This window comes from Stegostoma tigrinum, chromosome 14, assembly GCF_030684315.1.
Source record: "Stegostoma tigrinum isolate sSteTig4 chromosome 14, sSteTig4.hap1, whole genome shotgun sequence".
Lineage (NCBI taxonomy): Eukaryota > Metazoa > Chordata > Chondrichthyes > Orectolobiformes > Stegostomatidae > Stegostoma > Stegostoma tigrinum.
The window spans coordinates 8,262,128-8,280,873 of NC_081367.1; the positions used below are offsets into that span (position 1 = coordinate 8,262,128).

The window sequence follows — 18,746 nt, forward strand, 5'->3', positions numbered from 1 at the left end:
AAACGTTGCATATGACACTAAAATAGGTAGAAAATCAGGCTGCGATGCAGAGGTAAAGAGTTCACAGATGGATATCAATAAGCTAGGAGAATGGGCCAGAATCTGGCAGATGGCTTTTACTGTGGATAAGTGCGAGATTACCCATTTAGACCGAAAAAGTAAAAGGGCAATTTATTATCTAAATGGGAAGCAAACTGAAAATGCACCAGTGCAGCGGGGTCTGGGTGAGCTTGTGCATCAAACGCAGAAAGTGGGTATGCAGGTGCAGCATATAATAAGGAAGGCAATTGGAATATTGGCATTCATTTGCAATAAGTTAAAAAAGTAAAAAGTATTGTTAAAATTAATTATGGCATTGGTCAGACCACATCTGGAAAACTGTCCAGTTTTGGTCTCCTTACTCATGGAAGGATGTGGTAACACTGCAGGCAGTCCACAGGAAGTTCACCAGATTGATTCCAGGGATGAAAGGGCTACTGTACAAGGAGTGATTGAACAGCTTGGGCTTGTAATTGCTGGAGTTTAGAAGAATGAGGGGGGAGTCTGGTTGAGGTATAAAGTGCTAAAAGGCATTGATAAAGCGGATGTGGAACAGATGTTCCCCCTTTTGGGGCAATCTTGAACAAGACAGCAAAGATGTAGAGTGAGAGGAGATAGGATCAAAACTGAGACGACTCCTCTCAAAGGGTTGTGCATCTCTGGAACTCACTGCCCAAGAGTGCATGGAGGCAGAATGATGAAAAGCAGGATGGAAAGTGGGTTTGAGACCAGGATAAGATCAGCCATGATCATGTCAAATGGTGGAATTGGCTCAAAGAATTGAATTGCCTACTCCTGCTCCTAATTCTTATGTTCCTTTGTGAAAAGGGCTTTCAGGGTAGAGTGAGGTGACAGGAAACATTGGAAACCCTGAGAGGTACCTGGTGCTTAGGGTGTCTGCAACAAGCTGCCTTCTGCCATCATTTGCTATTCTTAAGATTCAAAATGCAATTGGAAAACAGCTGGGGCAGTGCCCAGGGTAGGTGCTGTCAGTGTCAGTTTGATTATGGGATCCATGCTGGCTAGATATTTGGAGATTGAAGGGGCAAATACATGGAGCAGCAGTTTGCAAAATCCAGTGACATTCCATTTGCAATACCTGTGGAGCAAATGTGTTCAGGGTTCAAATTGCTGGTCAAAGGTGATTTGTACCTTTCTATTCGTGCCTGCAAACTGAACATTGTCATCACACTAATGAAATTAGCGACGATTGCTTAAAATGAGGCCAGTGCTCTGGCTATTTTCAAAGGAGCTTTGGGCAATGGAGGCCATCACTTCATCATCAGTCCAGTAAGTTTAATGATGGTTTTCATGAAATGCAATGAAAAGTTGAAGGATGGACATAGGTCTTGGCTGGGAAGGGTATCTGAACAGTGCAGACAGGCACTCCTGTTTGATGTAATGTGTCGCCACTGTGCCACCTTCACCAAGTTGGTGCATGTACCGAGTCTGAGGATGAATGAATGATGGAGATATGGATCTTACTATCAGGATCCTGCAGGTCCTACTGCATGGAGGATTGTATGCAGCTTTCACCTGCAGGGTATGCCACTGGTGAGTCTCTAAGCACCCCTTGTATTGCCAATGTAGGCAATTTCTACCAAGAGTCCTGGGCGCTGCCACTGGAGGGATATCGCTTGATGTGGTTGCCTTCCTAAAGTGGGTGGAGACGGATGCAGCAGAACTAGGGCTGACTACTATCCCGGGATGAGCAACAGGCCAGTGCAGAGAATAACGTGCACCCAGCTCATTACAGGGTCAGTGCTACAGCCCTGGCTGGATTAGATTCAGGACCGTTGCTGTCTTCCCCAATGTGCAGGGCGCTACTCAATGCTCACACATGGTACTGAGGGAACCAGATCACAACACTGCGGAACTCATCAATTAATAGGAAAAGGTACCACTGGGTAAACCCCTGAGAGATGCTGAGCGCAGAGACAGAGCTGGAGATGTGGTTTTCCCTGCTTTAGAACAGTCTAGTCAGTGTGTGCCCATCATCCTGGTGTGTTCGGTGCTGCAGATTATCAGGGAATAGACAGGGAGGTTTATTTTTGTTGTGCTGATTTGCTATAGAATACAGAAAATAGACCAATACAGCACAGTACAGGTCCTTTGGCCCACGATGTTGTGCTGAACTTTTACTTAAACCTAAGGTCTATCTAACCTCCACCTCGACCTTATACTACAATCCATATGCCTATCTAATAACCACTTATATGCCCCTAATGAGGCCAACTCCACTACCCTCTCTGGCAAAGTATTTCATGCCCTGACCAGTCTCTGAGTAAAGAACCTCTCTCTGATGTCTCCCCTATATCTACCTCCACTCACTTTAAATCTATGTCCCCTCGTAATAGCTACCTCCACCCTAGGAAAAAGTCTCTGGCTGTCCACACTATCTATACCTCTGATCATTTTGTACACCTCTATCAAGTCACCTCTCATTCTTCAGTGTTCTAAAGAGAAAAGCCCTAGTTCTCTCAACCTTTCCTCGTAAGGCCTTCCCTCCATTCCAGGCTACATCCTGGTAAATCTCCGCTACCTTTTCCAATGCTTCCACATCTTTCCTGTAATGAGGCAACCAGAACTGGACACAATACTACAGATGTGGCTGAACCAGGGTTTTGTGCAGCTGGAGCATAACTTCACGGCTCCTGAACGCAATCCCGCTATCAATGAAAGCTAACACAACACATGCCTTCTCAACAACTCTATCCGCCTGGGTGGCAGTTCTCAGGGAACTGTGGACATGAACTCCAAGGTCCTTCTGCTCCTCCAAACTGCCAAGAATCTTTCCATTAACCCTACATTCTGCTTTTAAATTTGTCCTTCCAAAATGGATCACTTCACATTTTTTAAGGTTATACTCCATCTGCCACTTCTCAGCCCAGCTCTGCATCCTATCTATGTCCCTTTGTAACCTAGAACAACCCTCCGCAGCATCCACAACTCGACCTACTTTCGTATCATCCGCGAACTTACTAATCCACCCTTCCCCTCTTAGATCCAAATCATTTACAGAAATCACAAATAGAAGTGAACCCAGAAGAGATCCTTGTGGAACACCACTCATAACTGAGCACCATGTTGAATATTTTCCGTCCTCTACCACCCTTTGTCTTCTAACGGTCAGCCAATTCTGAATTCAAAATGCTATGATTTGGAATGTACTGCCTGGTGGAAGCAGACACCATTGCAACTTTCAAAAATAAACCAATTGATGATAATGCACCAGAATGACCAAGCACTGAAAAATTGTTGCGTTAAAATGACAACTTCATACTGGCCTGAGATAGTAGGAACTGCTGATGCTGGAGAATCTGAGATAACAAGGTGCAGAGCTGGATGAACACAGCAGGTCAAGCAGCATCAGAGGAGCAGGAAGGCTGACGTTTCGGGTCGAGACCCCTCTTCAATTTCTGAAGAAGGGTCTCGACCTGAAATGTCAGCTTTCCTGCACTTCTGATGCTGCTTGGCCTGCTGTGTTCATCCAACTCTACACCTTGTTATTTCATACTGGCCTGATTGTGTTTCATGCCGAAATATAGATATCTTCTGTATCTAAACTGCACCGCACTTGACCCTAAGGATATTTGTAGTGGGGCAGAGCTACATTCATTCTGTAACAAAGCCAGGTCTGTACCAAGATTTTGAGACAGTGGAATGATGTAAAGTTAATTTCACTCTGCATCTAATCTGTACAAAATCAAACAGAGGAATGATTTTACCTCATTATAAGTCACACAAGGCACATTCAAAAGTGTTTGCCAAATTCTCAAGGGTTAGTTTTGCCAAAATGCAGATGTAACGATGTGAATCATGTTAAAACAAGTCTTAGTGCTGCCTAAGAGATTCAGTGTGTAAAAACATTTCGATGTAACCTCTTCAGAACCAAGCATTGTTGAGCTCGGCAACTTTGGCGAGTGGGGAGAGTTGATGGGTGAGAGAGCTGCAAAGCCATTAGCAAAAGTGAGGATATATAGCACAGAATCAGGCCATTTGGCCCACCAGTCCATGCTGTTGTTCATGCCTATTCCTGTCTTTCCTAATCAATTAGCATTGAGAGTGTTCAACTCTTAAATCCAACTGATGTTACACCTTCCCATGAGCGCTCTATTTTAAACATAAAACCATATTTTACTGATCCCTACATCTGACTGGGGAATAATCTACACGGTCAATGTTTAAAAGTCACTGCTGAATACATGGACAAAGTATCAGAAGGTGACCAATTGAGTATAATTCATCTCCCCACCACAAAGGCAGTAGCTTCATGGGGTCGGGAGAGAGGATTGATGGGCGAAGACAACTTGACAGAAAGGAAAATAAAATGTAGGTTGGCTCATTATGCTTAACCAGATGATCCGACTGAAGCCAATGGCCCTCTGCCAGTGGTGTTCCAGCATTCTCAGACAATCAGGTCTACTCACTCCTCCAAAGCTAATGTAACCACTGAGCTCAACAACATTCCTTCCGGAAGAGGTTGCATGGCAAAGAGCTGTTATAAAGCCAATCATTTGTGCAGCTTCAGGACTTTTGTTTAACATGAATCACATCATCGCATCAGCATTTTGGCCAACCAACAGGAAAAAAATTTGGCAAACATTTCCAAACAAGGCTTGTATGCCTAGTTATGAGAATATTTCTATGAATGGAGTGAAGATCCAATGTTCAATCATTTTAGCAGAATGATCTTAGCCAGTATTTTCCAGTTAGATCAATATATTTAATCTCTTTCCACACCCCCGATCGAATGCAATATGGACTCTAACCATCCATTTAATCTTCAATTAAATCCCTCAGGAAAGATACAATGGATTTTTAAAGGACTGCAGATTTGCTAGAATGATACCTCATCTCCTGGGTTAAACTGCAAAGAGCAATTATACAAATTAGGCCCATATTCCATGGAATCTAGAAGGTTAAGGGTCATTGAACTGGAGATGAGGTAATGCTCAAGAGTTAATAAAGAAAATCTACTTCTCTTGGCTAGAAGACTAATTCTGTGTGCGTGTGTGCCTGTGTGCGCACGCACGCGCTTGCGTGTCTGCATCTTGTCTGTGTCTGTGTGTGTGTGGGGGGGGGAATAGTGCGCAGGGGGCAGACACAGTTTACATGTTAGAGTCAGACTTTTTCAGGGCTGAAATCAGAGAACATTTACACACAAAAAGCAAGATGAATGTTTGGGCCCATCTTCCACAAATGGCAGTGATATTCAGACAATAATTCATTTCAAAATTGAGGCAGCTAGCTTTTTATTAACAAAACATATCAAGGGATGTTGGGGACAAATTATGAGTTAGATCTCTGAACAATCGTATCACGTTGAAGGTAGGAACAGCTTCAAGGAGCAAAATAGCCTCCTGTTGTTCCTATCACTTGAATTTTATCCAGCTCTCATCTCTCATGTTCAAGATGAGAAATGCTGTGAATACAATAAATGTTTCCATCAGTCCAATTCCTTCCAGTGTGATCGGGGTTAACTCATGAATTTCCTTCAGGAATCAGGTTAAGCTGGAGAATAAAGCAACTGACAACATGGTCACGTGGTCATCCTACACCGGTGAGAAGCATAAGGCCGAGGAGCAGGCAGCTGGAGGCCAGAGGCTGGTGGGGCTCCTGGGCTGGAATAGGTTGCACAACAGCTATGTTGATGGAACCAGCTCTGAGAGAACTTGGATGGAGGACCAACTCGAAAAGATTGAGAGAACTGACAGGGGAGAAGAGTGAGCAGTGGCAAGGCCACCTGACAAGCTGTAACCAGTAAACCAGTCAACCACAAAAGGTATTGATTGTATATCTCACAAGCTGAACGCACTGTCTTTATAGAATTGTACACAGGCTGGGGCAACCTTAAGGTGGCGCAGTGGTTAGAGCTGCTATGTCACAGCGCCCGGGATCTGAGTTCAATTCCAGCCTCCGGTGATGGTCTGTGCAGAGTCTGCACATTCGCTGTATGGATTTCCTCTGGTTACTCCAGTTTCTTCCCACAGTCTAAAGATGTGCTAGTTAGGTTGATTGGCCATGCTGAGCCCATGGGGAGGTGATGGCCTAGTGGTATTATCACTGAATTTGTTCATCCAGAGATCCATTATAATATTCTAGGGACCCAAGTTCAAATCTCCCAATGGCAGCTGGTGGAATTTGAATCCAATAGCGAACTGGAATTAAGAGTCTAATGATGGCCATGAAACCATTGCCAATTTAGGGAAGGAGGGTGCCCTCCTTACCTGGTCTGGCCTACATATGACTACAGACCCACAGTAATGCGGCTGACAATCAACTGCCTGCTAGATATTTAGGGATGGGTCATAAATACTGTGAATGAAAGAAAAAATGCCCAGTGTGCAGGGAAGGTGAGTTAGCCATGGGAAGTGTGGAGTTATGGGGGTAGGGTGGGATGCTGTTTGGAGGGCTGGTGCAGCCTCAGTGGGCCAAATGGCCTCTTTCCGCACAGTAAGCATTCTAGGTGTATAAAGCAGGCCCACAATATTGTGTGAGGAAAACCATTTGTATTTACACGTCCTCAAGATACTCTAATGCTCTTAACAGTCAATTAGGTTTCTTGTTTGAAACGTAGTCAATATGGTAATCTGGGAAATAGAGCAGCCAACTTTGCACACAGCAAGATTCCGCAAACAGCTGCTATGGAACATCAGGCCTGGATATTGTACACAGTGGGTGTTGGACTTGAACCCATAACCTTCCGACTTTGAGAGACAAGTGCCCTACCACGGGCCACAGTTGTCGAAATGAAAGGGCTGCTACACAAAGTGATCTGTTAAAGACCCCCTGTCCACCCATCCCGAAGGAGGTGGCTCTGGCCCCAGCTGCTTCAGGCAGGATGAAAGAAGACACAGCTCTGCTTTAAAAAAAAATCAACAATTAATGAGACGATGGAGTGAAGAACCCACTGTGACTCTCTCTCAACCAGGGCTCTTGAATGCAGCGTTTCGACTTCCACAGCTGTCTGGTGTAAAAGAGGAAGCTTCCCGACAAGTCAAGTACTACATCGCGCCCTGCAGTGCTCACATTTGGAAATGTTCCCGGCTCACGTCATTGAGTCGGCAGGAAGACTGGAAGATGTCCATTCTGAAAAGGTCATCACCTACAAAGACTCACAATGACTCAAGCATTAAACAGACACATCTATTAGAACCTCCATGCAAAAGCAGCTTCCGGCTGTCACCTCTGACAGCAGATGAAGGCAAGATTTTCCCCACTATCTTCCACATCTGGTGCTTAGCAACAACTTGCATTTCTGAAAAGCCATGTTGGGCAGTAAAATGTTCCAACCTGTTCCAAGGCAGCAGCACCCTGTGCAAGGAAATGTCAAAATAGCTGACCAAAACCTCATAGAGGTGGCGATGGGCTCTCTACGAAACACTCCGAAATTAGCCAGGGCACATTCCATGTAACACCCTCAACCTAAAATCATACAGTACGGAAACAGGCCCTTCAGTCCAACTTCACTTTGCCAACCAGATATCCCAATCTGTCCATGTCCTTATTGCCAGCATTTGGCCCATATCCCGCTAATAAATTATTCTTCCTATTCCTACACCCATCCATCTGCCTTTTAAATATTGTAATCGTACCAGCCTCCACCACTCCCACTGGCAGCTCACCCATAGACACACCACGCTCTGCATAAAAAAATTACTCCTCAGGTCTTTTTTAAATCTTTCCCCTCTCCCCTTAAACCCATGCCCTCCAGTTTTGGACTCCCCCACCCTCGGAAAAAGACCATTCACTTATCTATGTCTCTCATGATTTTATATACTTCGTTTAGGTCACCCCTCAGCCTCTGACATTCCAGGGGAAATAGTCTCAGCCTATAACCCGAACCCACCAGTCCCAACAACATCCTTGTAAATCTTTTCTATATCTCCTCTCAAGTTTAACAACCAGCTCCCAAAGGAGGACAACCAGAATTGTACACAGTATTCCAAAAGTGGCCTCACCAATGTACGGCTGCAACATGGCAACCCAATTCCTACGCTCAATGTTCTCACAAATGAAGGTAAGCATGCTTAATGCCTTCTTCACCACCCTGTCTACCTGCAACTCCACTTTCAAGGAACTATGTATCTGCACCCCTAGCTGTCTTTGTACAGCAACACTCCCCATGGCCCTACCATTAAGGGCGCAAATCTACCTTGGTTCACCTTAGTAAAATGCAGCACCACACATTTACCTAAATTAAATTCCATCTACCACTCTTTGGCCCATCTGATAGAGATCCCATTGTACTTTGGAGAAATGGTCTCTTCAGTGTCGACACCTTCAATTTTGGTGTCATCTGCAAACCTACTTACCACACGTCCTAGATTCACATCTACAGAAATGATGAAAAACAGTGGAGTCTGCACTGATCCTCACAGCACACCACTGGTCACAGGCCTCCAGTCCAGAAAAAAAGTCCCCTACTACCCCTAGATCTGTCTCCTAACTTCAAACCAATTTTATATCCAATTGTTTAGCCGCCCCGCCGGATTCCACGTGATCTCACCTTACTAACCAATCTACCAAGTGGAATCTTGTTGAATGCTTTACTGCAGTCCATATAGACAATGTCTACTGATCTGCCTTCATCAATCTTCTTTGTCACCTCTGCAAAAAACTCAATCAGCTGAAACTTTACCTCCGAAGAATGATGTTCGACATGAATTCCCAGATTGTGTACCAGACACAGTGTGGCTCTTGTCAAGTGAGATAACAATTTAGAGCTTGATGGAAGACAAGCTGAATCAGTCATTTCAGACATGGATAGTATTTCCAGGCAGTTGAAAGTGTACTATTAAATTTCTGGAAGGAGCTATGTTTATTGCAACTTGCTCCAAATTCAATTTTTCAACTAAAGTCACCTCTAACACTGGAGAAGTGCAACAAAAGACTCTTAACAATTCCAGTTACTATCCATCAACAGTCGAACAACTCTCTCCAGCACTCAGGCTACAAAAATCTTGAAGTCCCATTGTCTCAAAACCAATCTGTTGTTTGGACGCATCAACAACACTGAATCATGGAAGTATCTTCCTTGTTATTCCCTCAGTGTGAGGGACAGCCCAGAGTTTGAAAGGACGTGTTTTGCTTCAAATGCAATCCAAGGATATCTTATAATTTTTAAAGTCCAATTGATATGCCTACTGCTGATATTAATGTAACCTTTCTGCAAATTATTCCTGAGAACCAATTTTTCATTCTACAACATCTGACTGTGTTCTGTGCAATGAACTTTTTTATTTACTTCCCACCTAGAAACGTTATCATATACAACTGAGAATCACCATGACTTTTTATTTTATTTTTTTTCTACTGACCACCAGTAAAACAACCGTGTAGCCAACTGAATATTTAAAAGCAAAGCGCACTTTGTGAATGGGTTTCTTTTCAACATGCAGAGATACAGGTGCTCGCACTGTCCGTTCAGCACAATCCCACAAACAGAAATGAGCTGAATGAAGCTTAAAACTGGCACCGTCTGAGAGATGGTAGCGCTTGTGCGTGGTCATACAATCAATGAGGCAGACTCTTGCCTCCTTTTCCCCTCTCTCAATATCGTTTGCAGCATTCTGACTGCCTGGCTGAACCAAACCAAGACCAGGGGAACGACTGAGATTGTGAGCGGGACCTGGTGTGAGGCTTAGACCAAGACCAGAGCCAGGACCACGAACAGGAACTGAAAAAAGAACAGGAGCACGGACTGGATCTGGACCAGGATATGGAGCAAGAGCTGGATGAAAAGCAGGAACAGTTTTTGTGTTTATGTTGGATTATACAACCAATTCCACAGCACATTCAATGTGTTACTCATTAGGCAAGTAAGCAGTTTTCTCTGGTTTGAAAACGATGCTCATCTAATGTCTGGTTTAATTTACCTCAGAATATTTGTTGCAAAACGCATTACATCTGGACAAATATTGGCTTGGTTCCTACTGACCTGCTGTATTGTTCGGAGGGAATTGAACGTCCTGTTGCTGAGACATTAACCTGACTACCTTCCTGCCATTTAAAAGCTGATGTTCCACTGGAAATCTCCAAGTGTTCTTCATTTCCACTTCAGGCAGTTTCATGTTCGGCCACAGGCCACAACATCCTCCATGCACGTCCTTATCTGAGCTGCTCGTGTATCACAAACAAAACGCTCGTTTTATCTGTCTGGAGATCTTCCATCTCTCTGTGTTGTTGATGGCTGCAGTTGAGGTGACTTGCTACAGTGTTGACTGCTTTGATTGTAAGGTGCAGGTGGAATGGTTAACTATCATCACTGAGCATGTGTCTCAATACAGCTCCTGTTGTTCTGACAAGATTTCATCGCTCTCTGTTTGGCTCAAAAACATAACACAGCTCAAAAACACAGGTGAAAACAAAAGGGGAGGAGGTTGGATACTAAACTGTACAAAAAGGTGCAAAGCAGGAGGAGTCCATTGAACTCAGTGTTCTTCCCACTGAGAACCTAAAATGCTCCCATTCCAAATATCCAATTGCCTTTGTCTTTTTTTTAGTCTCAAGTGACTGTGCCGGGCAAATTATTCAATTGATTATCCATGTTGGCCTGCTCCAAACTGATAGCAATTTGGAGTCAGCAGGTTGTGAAGTTCTACCAGGCCCAGACTGAGAATTAACTTCACAACCTAGCTCAACCCTTAACACTTCAGGGGGTGCTGCATTGTCAGAGGTGCATCCTTTTGCATCAGGAATTGACTTGTTTGGGTCGCCCAAAATATCTGGAGCATAATTCGAAAGAGTGGCAGGCGAATTCTCCTCAAAATCCACCCTCTCAGAAAGAAAAACAGGGTCACTGGTTTTCAAGTCAACAAATTCGTAACAATCCAGACAAACTGCCGGCTTCCATTTCTGAGGATCAGAACTCAAAAGCAGAGACATAATGTCGAACTGTGGTGAGACAATGTTTGAAAAAAAAAATTGTGCTCAGTCTCTGGTTCTCCATATTGCACAAAAATGAGGTAGAGAAATAAAAATCATTTACAACACTGCCTGGAAGACGATCAGGAAGAAGTGAACAATTTGGGTCTTCTTTACACAACAAAAGAGATGACAGCCAATGAAAAGAAAGCATTCAAATTATGAAAGTGGTCAATGTGGTAGAGTCATAGAGATATACAGCACAGAAACAAACCCTTTGGTCCAACTCATCCTTGCCGATCAGATATCCTAAATTAAACTAGTCCCTCTAAACACTTTCTATTCATATACCATCCAGGTACCGTTACCCCTTACATCTCTTTTCAATCTTTCCCCTCTCTCCTTAAATCAATGCCCTCTAGTTTTGGACTTCTCCACCCCTGGGGTAAGGACCTTGCTTCTTTACCCTATCTATGCCCCCCATGATTTTACAAACCTCTCTCTATAAGGTCGCCCCTCAGCCTCGAACACCCCAGGGAAAATAGCCTATTCAGCCTCTCCCCACAGCTCAAACACTCCAACCCTGGCAACGTCCTTGTAAATCCTTTCTGAACCCTTTCAAGTTCAACCACATCCTCCTACAGCAGGGAGACCAGAACTGCACGCAGTATTCCAACAGATGTAGAAAAGATTTTCTTTCCCCACTTCTGTGGAGCTCACAACCAAGGGCCATAAATAGTCACTCATAAAACGATTAACAAATTGAGGAGAAATTTCTTTATCGGGGAAATGGTGGGATTGTGAAACTTCCTGCCAATGGTTTGTATACATTTATGATGATGTTGGGTAAGTACAAGGCAGTGAGGGGAATAGTAAGATGTGCAGATAGGGTGAGATGCAAAAGGCATAGAGGTTGTTTCGGCGGAGTATAAGCAGTAACACCATACAGTTGGACAATTGACCTATTTATATTCTTCCATAGGAATTCAGCCTGTTAAGCGTGCTCTGCCGTTCAACTTGGCTGTGACTGATCATCTAGCTCAAAACCATTTTTCCATGCTATCCCAGTATCCCCTTGGTGTTCTTAGCCTCCACGACTGTATTGGTTTTTTTCTTGGAGCCACTGGGATACAGAATTCCAAAGGCTCACCACCCTCCACGTGAAGAATTTTCTCTTCACTTCCGCTCCAAACAGCCTGCCCCTTTATCATGTCTCCTGGCTCTAAATGCACCTGCCACCGGAAACTTCTTATCTACACCCACTCTCTGACGTCCAGTTAGCATGTTGAAAGTTTCTATCAGATCACCGTTCATTCTTTGAAACCCTGGAGAATACGGGCCCAGTCTCCTCAATCTCTCCTTTAAACCATCCCTCCAGCCCAGGGGATTAATCTGGCAAACCACCCATTGTGCTCTCTCTATGGCACGTGTATCCTTCCTTAAACTAGTGCAGTACACAATACTCCAAATAAAGTTTCATCAAGGCTATATAACAACATCTAAGGCATCCCTACTTCAAACACCATTGCGATAAAGGCTGCTATACCATTTGCCACGTTCTTGCTCATTCACTCAGCCTGTCCAAATCCTCTGAAGATTTTTGTTTTACACGTTCACTCACAGCTTACAATCCAAGAGAGCAACGTGTCATCTGCAAGTCTGGTAATATTACGTTAGAAATAGCATTTGCAATTTAAGTCAGATCTTTAAGCAAATGTGGGAAGCAGCAGCTCAATGAATTAGCTGACTCTTAGACATATAATTTGATTACAATCAAGTGTTAAAATAACATCATCATTGTCTGTTGGTTGTAAACAGCTCGTGAATTCGATCTCAATGGAGTACAGATGTTGTTGGTTGGTATGGGGAATAAATAAACTAACAATCTTCCTCTGAATCCTGCTACTAACAAGATTAATTGCCATTTAAATTTGCAGTCAAGTGCTGGTTAGAATAGCCACTGAGAATTAACCTCTGCTTTGGAAGTTCAGTTTTTTTGTTCTTCAACCTTCTGCTTTGGGAGTTCTGAAGAAAAACAGAAATTGCTGGAAAATATCAGCAGGTCTGGCAGCATCTGTGAAGAGAAATCAGAGATTTTGGGTCCAGAACGGGAGCTAAAGACAGGGAATCTGGAGGTGGTGCAGAGGGACTGTGCGTGAATCGTGCCAAAGAAGTGAGACTGAATGGAATTATCTTATTTAATTTATGGTCACTTGTATCTTGTTACAAAGAATACTGTGCAAAGTGCAGTACAGTGTCACCACTCTCCAGCACCATCTTAAATGCAGGAAAGTAGGTCAAAACAAAGGATATAAAGGCAGAAATAAAGAGAGTGTCTAACTTTACTGTCCTTGTTAAGTACTCCACCATGGGCCAGGTGGCCAGGCATCTCTTCCCGGTAATGCCACCATTGGAATGAAAGTTAAGTGATGGGAGCAGGGTGCATTGTCAAACCTGGTGGCACTTGCCCGAAACTAGGGCCTGAATAAACAAGAGGAACCCTCAGGGCCATGTGTGATGTTTAATTTCTAGGGCCCTGCTCCCCTCACCCCGAGGTCTTGCTGTCAATCGAGTGCGAGCAAGCTCATTTGCCGCAGTGCCCCGGGGAACCCTGGCCGCTGTTGATTATTCTCTAGGGGCTTCGCTGGGTTTCAGTGCAGGATTCCTGGAGATAAATAACTGAGGGTGGAACGGGGGTGACAGGCAAGTGAGTCTCAAGTGATGGCTTATCTAAAGAAATGGCGGCCGGTGGGGTTGGGGAAGAGGATGACATGTCAAAGCTTCCCCGATATCAGGCTTCTTAAATCAATCTCAATCATGTTGCCACATGGAACACATCCAATCACATTTGTTGGCCGATATCCCTGTGTGGCAAATCCACATTCAGAGTTCTTTAATTAATTGCCCACTTACGGACCTCAATTTGTATCTGGGCAGGAACCCAGTAAACATTTCCACTGGGTACTTAATTTTTTGAGGACATGTAGGACAAGGCTGACACCCTCCTACCTAATCAAGTTACCTCTTGATCATCTCGGAGTAATGCCTCTTTGGAGGGGAGTTGGGATGGTTATCAGTAAATTCCACCCTTTGTCTGACGTGGAGAGATTGTTCCGAGACTGAGATGGTTGATAACGCGACAAATACAAATTCTTGTCGAGTTTTGGTCAACAAAGAGGAGAGGTCTTCGTTGTTGAGGCTGTTGGAAGAGGACATGCTTATTGAGCCGCAAAGGTTTAAGTTATTGGCAAAATGTCCTGGAGGGGAAATGAAGAGAAATTATCTTAGAGTGTGAATTGTTGCAATCTAGAATGTACGGCTCAAAACAGTGCTGGAAGCAATTTCAACATTAACTCTCAGTAGGGAATAGAAAATGCACGCAAAAAGAAAACAAACCGCGGGTTTCTCTGACAGAAACAGAGAAAGCGAATTATTGTACATGTCTTAAAAAGAGCTGGCACTGGCGTAGAAGGCTGAGTGGCCTCTTTCTGTGTTTCTCTATTCTAGAAATGGAACTGACCCAGTAAGAAATAAGAAATGAATCCAGGCAAATATTTTTACACATGGTGATATGTGCATGAAGTGTACAAGCTCAAAGTTAGACACATGTAATCAACTGTGGGGCTTAAAAGGAACATGGATACCTATTGTCAGAAGGATAGCTTTTAATAGATTTAGAAAGGTATGAAGAAATTGGGATTGAAAGGCTTCATGTTCCTGACTGAGACTGTGGAGAATTGCCTGCCTCTCAGTTCAAACTCTGCAGCTGGGGCACTGTGCTTCCCCACTTTCTGTAGTCAGGTTACATTTATTTATCTGCTGAAAGGTGATCAGCCAACACTGTACAGGTGTGGACACATCCTTCAGTCCTCTCATGATCTGTAGGATTGCAAGTCAGAATCCAGCCAAAGCTCGCTTCTTTAAAAAAAATTTATCAGCACCCAGATGCTTGAGAAAGTGGATCGTGTTCTTTAAGAAGCAAAGCCGACAACAGGACTAAATTCACTGATGCCTCCCGGGGACAGCTGCATTACGCTCATCCGGCATTGGATGGTCACACTTCCCTCAAGTGAGGCCATTCACCAGGAATGTGGGATTGGAGAGCTTATCCATCACTTCACGTGGCTCAACAATAATTCCTGCAAACTGGCTCCCGAGTACTTTGGCTACACGGACTGGGAAACACTTCAGATCTGGCCCCGTTGTCTGTATGCTCAGCCAGTGGCTCACTATTTAATGTCCTGCGGGTCAAGGAGCAGGGAGTTAGCCAGGGACTGCGCTCGTGATCGGTCAGCAGCAATCCGCAGGCTGAACTTTGTATTTGCAGCACAGGCGCTGGCCACTCGACCTATCTGTTATGCGCGGGTGTGTGTGTATGCCTGGCAGGAATCACTGCCCACCCTCCTTTACTTAATCCCACCAAGACAGTCAGTTGCAGCAACAGAGGCAGCTCATCCCGAGCAATGATGGGTAAAGGTGATCAGTGGGTCATATCCCAGGAGGAAGCTGACTGAAATCCCAGGCCGGAACTAGGCTGAGGGAGATAGGACTTGCAGATTTGGACACTTTTCATTTCCTTCTGGCTCCCTTCCCTTTTTTTGAAATTCTGGTTTTGTATTTTGTATTTTAAGATGGCACCATAGAATGGTGACTCTGTACACTTTTCACTGTATTCCTGTACTTGAGTACATGTGGCGATAATTTCCAATTCTTTTCTCTTCACAGGCTTATCTGTTTTTCCTTTAAATGTTTTTGTATCATCTACCTCACCTGCTCTTTGTGGTGGTAAATCCCAAATTCTAGGTAAAAGGCTTCTTTCCTTTTCCTACGTAGACTTAGGAAGGACTATCTTCTGGTAACAGACTAGTTCTGGACACGCAAGCACACGTGCACACATACACCCTCTCCCACCTATTTTTAAGTCCACTTCATTTAGTATTTCGTGATTGTAAAAGACCTCAAGTCATTCCTTATTCTTCTCTTTTCTGGAAAACAAATGCCCAATCTGTCCAATCTTTCTTGGTGCTTAGTTCTAAAGAAGAACCATATCAGACTGAAGACACAAATTCTGCTTTTTCTTCACAGATGCTGCCAGACCTGCCTAGTTTCTCTAGCACTCTCTGTTTGTTTCCTGTTACATCCTCTCAATTCCAGTAAACCATTTTGCACCTTCTCCAGTAGATCTATGTCCCTTTAATAATATGGAGATGTGAATTTTTTAACCCTGATTCAAGTACATTCTATCCAAAGGACAATACCAGTTCAACCAAACTTTTCTGTCTCTCATATTGTAGGGAATGCCAGCACATTGGGTAAAGGGGTATGAAGCATCTCTTACTGTCTCTATTTTCTGGCAGATTATATCAGGTTAAGCAACGGGTTTCTCTATAAGAGAGATAATAACTTTGCTGCATTACAGACAAGTCAATTGATCACAAATAGGTTTCAAGTTTTAATTATTACCTCAATGAACAAACAAGGCAAAGTGAGTAAAAAGTCTTTATGCGCATCCTTGAGCATGGTCAAGAAAATTCCAAATCTCTATCATTGCCAAGCACGTACTGAAAGGGAGTAGGATCCATTCAGTTATGTTAGCAGGCCCCCAAATGAACAACATAATGATCAATAACTATGACAGCGACAGTCCCACATGGGACAGCAGTTAACCACAACGCTGGCCTGTGGGTATAGAACTGCAATGTTCATCAGTAGGAAGTACCAGTCAGCTAAACCACTTATAGCAAATACTCCACTGACTGCTAATTTGCAAATCGGTAATGGTGACACATTAACCACTGCAGTTAATTGGTAGATCCTGGAAAGGTCTTTTTTTTAAAAAGAGTTTTTGTAAAGAAAAAGCGAAAGAACTGCAGATGCTGGAAATCAGGAACAAAATCAAAAATTGCTGGATTCACAGATGTTGCCAGGCCTACTGAGCTTTTCCAGAGACTGCAGTTTTTGTTTTCGGGTTCTGAATCGTGCTGTTAGCGAACTGGCAATATACTTACAAGGGACAGATTCAACACAGGATCACTGACTTGCCTTGGAGGCACTGGAGGCAAATGGCTAGGAAGTCTAACCAGCATTGAGGTGACTGCATTTGATCTCGACAGCTGCAACATCATCAAAAAGACGTTCAAACTGTACTTGAAGTGCTGGTTACATTGTAAATCTTGTCTTTACTTTATGCAGCACTAGATGAGTGCTGCTTGTCTTTTTTTTCACCCCTGAAAGCAAATGTTCAGTGCTGTATCCTGTGGCACGATGGTGTGAATGTTACCCCCAGCATCTGGATCTCAATGAGGGCAATTGGTTGCTGCCAGGCCTGTCTTAGCCATTTTACCACGGGCAGCCTCCTTATTAGTCACCTTTGCACCCAAAGTCCAGGTAAGGGCAGTCAGTGAGCTCTTGATGTCGCTGCTCTGATCTGGACCCTCTAGAGCCTCACCTTCTCCCATAGGGAGAGGTCAATGCTGCTGAAGGAAGCAGAAGGCCTCAGGAGGTGGGAGGGGTGGAGGAAGAAAGGAACATTGAGGGAGCTGGGGGTCAGAGGGAAAATTTTCCTCCTGGGAAGACCACTGGGGCTCCCATCTCCACCCACAGCCTCTTTGGATCATGAGAAACAAAGATCTGATGGCCCTGTCTACTTGGCAGCCCAGACAGCAGGAAGTAACACTGCCCATCCGCAAAATGCTCTCTGTCTCGTTGCTGTGAGATTCCACGCAATGGGCAGCTGCCCCACATTGCAAAATACCCCAGCGTCAGAACTATGTGGAAGAGCATCTCAGGGCAGCTCCTTATTATTCTACTGTCTTCCCCTCCCACACCCTGCCTTACAGGTCCTGATAAAATTCTGCACCACGTTTCAGCGATCTGCACAAGACTCAACAATGTAACGGCAGAGATTTGAAAATGCTACTCCCACTGAATACACTGGAATGCTCCAAACAAAGTTCAGTTCTTTTGCTGGTAGGTGGGAATTTGCAGTTGTGGTGTGTGTACCCACGTGTCTAGGTATATGCACACGTGTGAATATGCACATGAATTTCCGGAGGGCGTGGCGAATGCGGCTACAGTTGCAACATTTAAAAGACATTTGGGTAAACATGTGAATGAGACACGTTTGGAGGGAAATGGGCCAAGCGCAGGCAGGTGAGACTAGTTTAGTTTGGGATTAGGGTTGACATGGACTAGTTGGACCAAAGGGTCTTTTTCTGTGCTGTATGTCTTTACAATGAATGTGCACCTACACATGCGGACACGCTACTTAAGTATGTATCTACATATGTCAGTGTGCATGGTATGATGGTCATGACATGTCGGGAAAACCTTTTACACAGAGGATGGTTCGTGCATGGGATAAACTTCCCGAGGAAGAGATGGAGTGGGCATAGTTACAATGTTTAAAAGACATTCGGATACGTGCATGAATACAACATGGACCAGCTGGACCAAAGGGTTTGTTTCCATGCTGTATTACTCTATGACTCTACATATGCATATTTTTGTTCACACAAAATTTAGTGATCGTGGATACAAAGAAATGGAGGAAGTCATGTCTAAAAAGATATGAAGTACAAAATAGTGGAAGTGGCCTCCCTTTCTCTTCTGTAAGCCACCTGATCTTCTGATTGAAAGACATGGTCAGCTCTCTACAGATCAGGTGTTGGGGAATGGAACTCCTAGCCACTGATATTGACCTAGCTGAGGGTCACTGACACTCCACCCATCCACCATCATTGTAAGGCTACTGCCCTACAGTCAACATCTCTAGGACAGATAGCAGTGCAGAAATTATTGAAATAAGCTAATTTATAAAATTTCACTGTTACAGTCAG

General features: G+C 44.0%; 1 protein-coding gene across 1 annotated transcript in view; it reads right to left on the bottom strand.

Moving 5' to 3' along the window:
* Nucleotides 1–18,746, bottom strand: part of LOC125457962 (glypican-1-like) — a 186,443-nt gene that overhangs the window by 48,578 nt on the left and 119,119 nt on the right. The window lies entirely within an intron of this gene.